The 8,206-nt window shown below is 32.7% G+C and overlaps 1 long non-coding RNA gene across 4 annotated transcripts in view; it reads right to left on the minus strand.

Annotated features, from left to right (window-relative positions):
• The window catches only part of LOC126893304 (uncharacterized), a 32,222-nt gene extending 24,281 nt beyond the window's left edge, over positions 1–7,941 (minus strand). The window contains exons 1-3 of one of the 4 annotated variants that reach the window (XR_007701127.1): positions 7,707–7,938; positions 7,469–7,556; positions 7,081–7,211 (exon numbers count right to left, since the gene is read on the minus strand). This is a non-coding gene — a long non-coding RNA (uncharacterized LOC126893304). Of the gene's footprint in view, positions 1–7,059; positions 7,212–7,468 lie in introns of all 4 variants that reach the window. The other 3 variants (XR_007701128.1, XR_007701126.1, XR_007701125.1) reach the window with 3 other exon arrangements.
• Positions 7,942–8,206: the final 265 nt, after the last annotated feature.

The raw sequence follows: 8,206 nt of genomic DNA on the forward strand, positions 1-8,206 counted from the left end.
TGCGTTACCTTTTTGGCTTTCCGGTGACCCAATTATAATATATCTGCTTGTTCCAACTCAGTTGCTTCACCAGAAGCGAAGTTAGGAAACTATAGGCTCTTCCAAGATGTGCGTTACCTTTTTCGCTTTCCGACGACACCATTATAACATATCTACTTGTTCCAACTCCGTTGCTTCACCAGAAGCGAAGTTAGGAAACTATAGGCTCTTCCAAGTTGTGCGTTACCTTTTTCGTTTTCCGGTGACATAATTATAATATATCTGCTTGTTCCAACTCAGTTGCTTCACCAGAAGCGAAGTTAGGAAACTATAGGCTCTTCCAAGATGTGCGTTACCTTTTTCGCTTTCCGACGACACCATTATAACATATCTACTTGTTCCAACTCCGTTGCTTCATCAGAAGCGAAGTTAGAAAACTATTGGGTCTTCCAAGTTGTGCGTTACCTTTTTGGCTTTCCGGTGACCCAATTATAATATATCTGCTTGTTCCAACTCCGTTGCTTCATCAGAAGCGAAGTTGAAAAACTATTGGGTCTTCCAAGTTGTGCGTTACCTTTTTGGCTTTCCGGTGACCCAATTATAATATATCTGCTTGTTCCAACTCCGTTGCTTCATCAGAAGCGAAGTTGAAAAACTATTGGGTCTTCCAAGTTGTGCGTTACCTTTTTGGCTTTCCGGTGACCCAATTATAATATAGCTGCTTGTTCCAACTCCGTTGCTTCACCAGAAGCGAAGTTAGAAAACTACTGGGTCTTCCAAGTTGTGCGTTACCTTTTTGGCTTTCCGGTGACCCAATTATAATATATCTGCTTGTTCCAACTCCGTTGCTTCGCTTCACCAGAAGCGAAGTTAGAAAACTATTGGGTCTTCCAAGTTGTGCGTTACCTCTTTCGTTTTCCGGTGACCCAATTATAATATATCTGCTTGTTCCAACTCCGTTGCTTCACCAGAAGCGAAGTTAGAAAACTATTGGGTCTTCCAGTTGTGCGTTACCTTTTTGGCTTTCCGGTGACCCAATTATAATATATCTGCTTGTTCCAACTCGGTTGCTTCACCAGAAGCGAAGTTAGAAAACTATTGGGTCTTCCAAGTCGTGCGTTACCTATTTCGCTTTCCGGTGACACATAATATATATCTGCTTATGAAAGTTTTTTTTGATATTGATAACTGTTTCCGAAGTGAAAGTCGAAAGGTCAAGTAAACTTGATTTCAAACTCGAATAATTGTGGCTTATGCCCAAATAAAATAGTAAATCTTATTTTTAATACATGTTATTTTTAGTACAACAATGAACTAACATTTTTTAAAAAGGTCCGCATGTACATTTTTTTATTTCAGCTTCTATTTCCGTTCAGATCGGATTTAAGTTGTTTCTTTAAATTAAATGGTTCTTTATTGAGGATCCCACAATAATGATTTTCCACAGTTCCGACCATTCCATTACTAACAAATATTCAACTCATGCGCGCCAAAACCAACAAACCACTCGCAAACCCGTCCAAATACGTATTGCGAACCATCAAAGCGTTTGTTGAAAAACCGACAGAATTTAGATCGTGGTGCGCCGTGTGCGTGCCGTTTGTGCGTCACTTGAAAACACGTACTAATCTGACGAATACGCTGCGCGCGAGCGGCTCGCACACCTAGCAGAGCGCATATGTATCTCCGCCTTTAGAGTGCAAAATTTCAAGAAGATTGGTTTGTTAGTTTACGAGTATGTTAAATGTTTATCCCAGATATTGAATGTTCATACAATCATTGTTGTCCAAGAGATAGTTTCAGAACTTTTTAGCAAAGTGCAATGAGTTCTTAAAGCCCCAAAGTACCAAGAACGTTAAAAAAATAATATATTTATTACTTATATGTTTTTAAACCAGTAGTTTAACATGTTGACGGACAGTGCATAAAATGTATAAGCAAGTGTTGTGACACTATATGCATTTTGCAAAGTAGAATAGGGAAATTGCTGAATTTCTTTTAGCGCTTATAGTTTATGGAAAAAGTTTTTTAACATTTTTTGTAAACATGAGGACAACGACCATGGATGTAGTGTCACATTTCATATACATCTCTAGATATGTGCCGATTTTTTGTCACAATTCGTTATTCTAAAAATGTCATCTATAGACCTTGTGTCACATTACATCAATAAAAATTAGACATCTATAGCCGTTCTGTCCATCAACGTGTTAATAAATACAGTGGAACCTCGATAAGTCGGCCTCTGTCTGGCTAAAACGGACCAATTTTCATCAGACAAAACAAACATTTTTTTCACTTTGACTGAGTTTTTTACCAAGAAATAAACAATACTGTATACACAACTGTATGTAAATTAGATGTACAGGGTGTCCCAAATTGGTATGTTTTGCAGTATATACCGAAAACTAGAGGAGATAGAAAAAAAGTAGTTAAGATGTCATGACTTCTTTTTTCGTTAAAGTAATGATTGCCCAATCAAATCATCAATAGCTCCTCACATTATCGAGATACTGGGCGATTATTTGAAAAATGTCGAAAACGACAGGGTTACAGATCTTCTTTATTAAGAAACATTTTAAAAAACTTTATAGGAACTTTTGATAGATATATTATGGACGGATTCAGTGTCTTACAAAAAACTTTTTTAGGGGGTCTCGCTAAGGAAATATAAACCATACTTATGCTTTTTTAAATGGGACACCCTGTATATTTTGAAATTTTTCGTTTATCTTTTTAATTCTCTTTCATCTGCTATGACATATCATAATTAATATTACACTACTATAATTAATTTTACAAAAATATGAAAATTATAACAAATGTCCAAAATACTTCCCGTTTTGTTGTAATAATAATTGACACCTTTTTCTTAGAGATCTTACACAATTGAGTATATGCACTGGTTTTATTTTCCTAAATGCTTGACGAATGCTTTGTAATAATTCTTCCTTGGTGTTAAATTCAGTTTTATAAACATTGTTTTTTAAAAATCCCCAAATAAAAAAATCAGGAGGATTTATTTCTGGTGAACTAGGGGGCCACCTAACAGGACCATAAGTTCCAATCCACCGATTATAAAATTTTTCCTTTAAATAATTTCCAACGAATTCTGCATTATGGGCAGGTGCTCCATCTTGTTGGAACCAAAATGTATTCCGATCAGCCAAATATTCCTCATCAAAAATGTCATTTAAATTCGTTTCTAAGATATCTACATATCCGGCAGCAGTTAGTTTATCGTCAAATACGTGATAAACTAATTTATTATGCTTGACAAAACAACTAACGTTAAAACCGAATCTGCCTTGCCTCCTGATCCCTTGAACTCAGTGGGAATTTGAGTCATTCCAATATAGTTCATTGTGTCAGTTAAATATTCCTGCACTGGATATGCGAGCTTCATCGCTAAATATTACCTTTGAATAAAAATTAGGATTTTCATTACATTTTTCTATATACCATTCTGCAAATTGTATCCTTCTCAAATAATCGTTAGGACATAATTTTTGTCAGACAGATGTACGATAAGGCCTAAATTTGTGTTTCTTTAAAATTTTCCCAGCACTTGTCTTTGGGATACCTATTTCATTCTCAATTTGATGTAAAGAAGTTTTATGGTATGCGTGTATATAACCCAACGTGTTTAAAACTCTCGCTTCATTATTTTTTTCATACTGACGCCGTAGTTTTACGAAACATCCATACTGTAATAAATCTGAATCAAGCTTTTTAAAAATTCTCTTGTCTGGTTGCCTTCTTTGTGGATATCGTTGAAAATATAATTCAGATGCAGCAATAACATTCTTTTGACATTCAATATATGCCAAATGCATATCGTATTTTTCATAATTTTCAAAATTCATGTTTTTGTTGACAATACTTTAGGTGGCAATATTAATTCTGACAGATAACACAGACGACACATTATGTTTTGTTTTATTTTCCATGCCAACATTACCAAAGCTTACTCGATGAAATGAACATTCTTACAAGATATAACAATTTGTCATTTTAGATAGAAAGTATAAAAGACAATAATAATATATTGGGTAAAAAAAATTATAAATGGAAACGAAAAAGTTAATAAAATACAGTGTATTCTATTTCGTGATAATTTTATTTATAAAATATGGAATCAACAATTTAAAAATAAAAATTCACTTTGAACCAATAACAAGCAGTTAAGTATTTACTTTATTTTCAAGTTAGGTAGGTACTGGTTTTATTTTAATAAATAAATTTAATAAAACTGTCAAGGATTGGTACCCTAATATTAAAATGTTAAAATACGTTACCGAGTGTTTTATTTTTAAGTGCCTTTAACCTGACGTCAACTATAAACAATTTATTTGAACGGTAGCTCCAACAACTGAAAATAGATATATATGTCATATCAGATGAAATAGAATTAAAAAGGTAAACGAAAAATGTCAAAATATACAGGGTGTCCCATTTAAAAAAACATAAGTATGGTTTATATTTCCTTAGCGAGACCCCCTAAAAAAGTTTTTTGTACGACACTGAATCCGTCCATAATATATCTATCAAAAGTTCCTATAAAGTTTTTTAAAATGTTTCTTAATAAAGAAGATCTGTAACCCTGTCGTTTTCGACATTTTTCAAATAATCGCCCAGTATCTCGATAATGTGAGGAGCTATTGATGATTTGATTGGGTAATCATTACTTTAACGAAAAAAGAAGTCATGACATCTTAACTACTTTTTTTCTATCTCCTCTAGTTTTCGGTATATACTGCAAAACATACCAATTTGCGACACACTGTTATTCACTATATTTTGACCCGCCTGTAATCTGCTTTATTTGCAGAATTAGAAAAAAACGTAACATACAAAAGTTATTCAATTTTTAAATTATGATTATTTCACATAATATACATCATACTAGTGATGTCATCCATCTGGGCGTGATGACGTAATTGTTAATTTTTTTAAATGGGAATAGGGGTTATGTGATAGTTTATTTGAAAGGTTATTCAATTCTCTATTCAGTAATATAAACATTAAGATAATTATTTATACAGGTGGCCCAAAAAAAATGTTTTTTTAATTAAATTAATTGACACAAAAAGAAGAATGTATGTAATTTATTTAATTCAAAATACATTCTACTGCTGTCATTACTTTTCACTTACCATCATAATAACTCCAAAATAATCATAATTTAAAAAATCCTAAATTGTGGGTGACAAATTCATTTGGCTCTAAAAAATTAACCAAGGCATATTTTGATATGGAACAAAAAATACAATACTTAGGAGACATGCTTGCAACCGAAAAATGAAGTTTTACGAAAATCGGCAAATGGAATTATTCCACAGGATGTTTCAAAGTTAGGATAAAAAACCACGTTTTTAATTAATCCCGTACAATAAGTCAAATATAAAATTTTATCAAAAAACTGACTATACCAAATTAAAATTTATACACAGTGTGCTAAGAAAATCATCAAAATAGGGCTAAAAATAAAAAAATTGAAATATTTTGAATTTGACCAAAATTTTCTGTTGCGTTTTTTTTGCATCTGAGTGTACATACATAGGTATATCCTCGTCAGACCCGAACTTATGCCAAATTAGTCAGAGTGTTATTTTATGAATTTCTGATCTGACTGACTTCCACATATGTTATGGAAACAATGCTTATCATGTTTTTTTTTCTTAAAAGTAAAAAAAATATGTACACATATGTGAATGTTGGGTTCAATAACATGTGTACATTTTGCTCGTCATTATATTAAAGGTAAGAAAAAAGAAATAGTTTTCGATAAATATTGTTTATTCTAAAATAAGTAAGTACCTAATAGAAAAAAGCTTGTCGTCTAAATATTAACATCAAAAGAAGAATATTACGAATAAATTTTCAGAAATGTGTACAATATAAATATCGCATTAAAACCTAATGTACACATCTGTGGACAAATGTTTTTGATGACTGATAACTTTACAGAAAATAAAATTTAACTAAAACTATACAATACATCTTGTAAATTAATCCTTAGGAAAAGATATTACCAGATCTATTTTTTTGATGACTGACTTAACAACAAATTGATTGAGATTTATCTCGTGGAGTCTCCAATAGGGCTTTTCATCGATTTTCATTTGTTTCGAGCTTCTGTCATGTGTCACATAATATTAATATATCTACGTCATACGTCTTTGGTTTGTATTATTGTATATACCAATAACATATGTCGTAGATATATTAATATTATGTGACACATGACAGCAGCTCGAAACAAATGACTGTGAATGAAAAGCCCTATTGTTTAGTGCCCTCAAAATACAAACTTTTCAGTTCAACTAATTGTTTAGTACTGTTAAAATTTTGAAATATTTCTTACATGGAAAAATACAAAATGTGCTTCAAGAAGCAATATGTGGAGCCAAATTCACCTAAGAAAGGTACACTGAAAAATATGAACTTTGATTAATTTGTCCACATATATATACGCGTGACCTGACGAGGATATACTTATCATATACATACATGTACCTACCATAAAAAAAATAACCTCAAAAATTCAATTTGAGTGATAGAAAATCATAGCATGGATAATCCATAGCCTGGATAATATGCACACAGATAATCGGGGTTCTACTGTATTGTGCATATCGAGGGGTTCGAGCGAAAACCTGATAACTAAAAATAACATTGTTTAGATATAATCGTGATTGAAGATTTTAGGAAGGTTGAAGAAGATTTCAAATCGTCATAGAAAGTTTAATGACGATTCGATTGAACTTCCTATGACGATTTGAAATCTTCTTCAAACTTCCTAAAATCTTTAATCGCAATTATCTCGAAACAATGTTATTTTTAGTTATCAGGTTTTCGCTTGAACCCCTCGATATTATGTATTTAATGTTTTTGCAATTATAATGTGTATTTGTTTATTATTTATGTATTTTATTAATTTTTACCATACTCTCTAGCTAACCCGGATTGGCTGCGGTCCTGATTAATCTGACTTATCGAGATTCCACTGTAGTGAGTTTTTTCCTGAATTATAATATTTATATTATGTAAATATAAATTACAAACTGTATTACTCACCCTTAAAATGTATAAACTCACCATTATCACAATTTTAAAACTTCTTCTTCGACTTCTCAAAAACGAACAGTGTGGCACTTACGTTATTCAGCAGACCCAATTATAATTTCTTCACTTGATTTGATGGTAGTAGCCACTAGCAGTATGTGAAGCTGTAAACACAATCAAATATATATCGTCGCCTCAAAGCGACAGTAGGATATGTACATATCCTACTGTTGCACTAGTGCACCGTATATGCGTATATACCATACACATCGCATCGGTCCCATATGACTAACTGGTTGATCGGTGCACTAGTGCAACAGTAGGATATGTACATATCCTACTGTTGCTTTGAGGCGACGATATGTAACCAAGATCAAACCAACATGTACTTGGTTGTGTTTTCATGGATGACTAGACCAACCTGTTTCGCTGCTGTGATGATGGACATTGATTCTTTCTTTGCATATTTAAATTAAGAAGATCCTGCTCCTTGTGATTGTAGTAGATGACTAAATAAAAAACAGAGTTTTTTTGGAAAACGGTTGAATGGCAATGAATTTTTCATACTTCTTCAATATTTACTGACATCCTCAGCGAAGAGTTAAAAATGTACATTAATCTCAGTATCATTTCTGAGAACATTGTAGAGATTTACTTACCTACTGAAATTGAGGAAGGTAGGTACCACAAGTTGTAATGTACATTGCTGGTTTAAGATAAGAACACAATGTGTGGAATTTAACACAATTTGTATGAAATGGTTAAACTTGCTTTGGAGTTAAGTGAAGAATTGTACATTAATAATTTATCTGTTATTTTTAACAATAAATAAACAAATAATCCGTTACAATCCTAGGTTATGTCATGTGTCTTCTTCTTCTTCTCTTCATTTGAATGGCCTTAGCTGCCAGGGCTATCCGGCCAAGATCCGTGAATATAGACTTGAATATTCAAGAGCCGTACGATAGCCACCTTACCTTTAGGGACGTCTGAAAACTTCTTTAGGGACGTTGTGCCCTTTTTATATGGGGAAAAATTATTTAATTAGCGACCGTCATCGCGACTGTCATTGCTTCGACGAACTAATTTTTGAAGTGAAAACTGCTTTAGGGACGTTTTGCACTTTTTCGATGGGGAAAAGTATTAGATTAGCGACCGC

The sequence above is a fragment of the Diabrotica virgifera genome, chromosome 10 (genome assembly GCF_917563875.1).
Source record: "Diabrotica virgifera virgifera chromosome 10, PGI_DIABVI_V3a".
In the NCBI taxonomy this organism is placed as follows: domain Eukaryota; kingdom Metazoa; phylum Arthropoda; class Insecta; order Coleoptera; family Chrysomelidae; genus Diabrotica; species Diabrotica virgifera.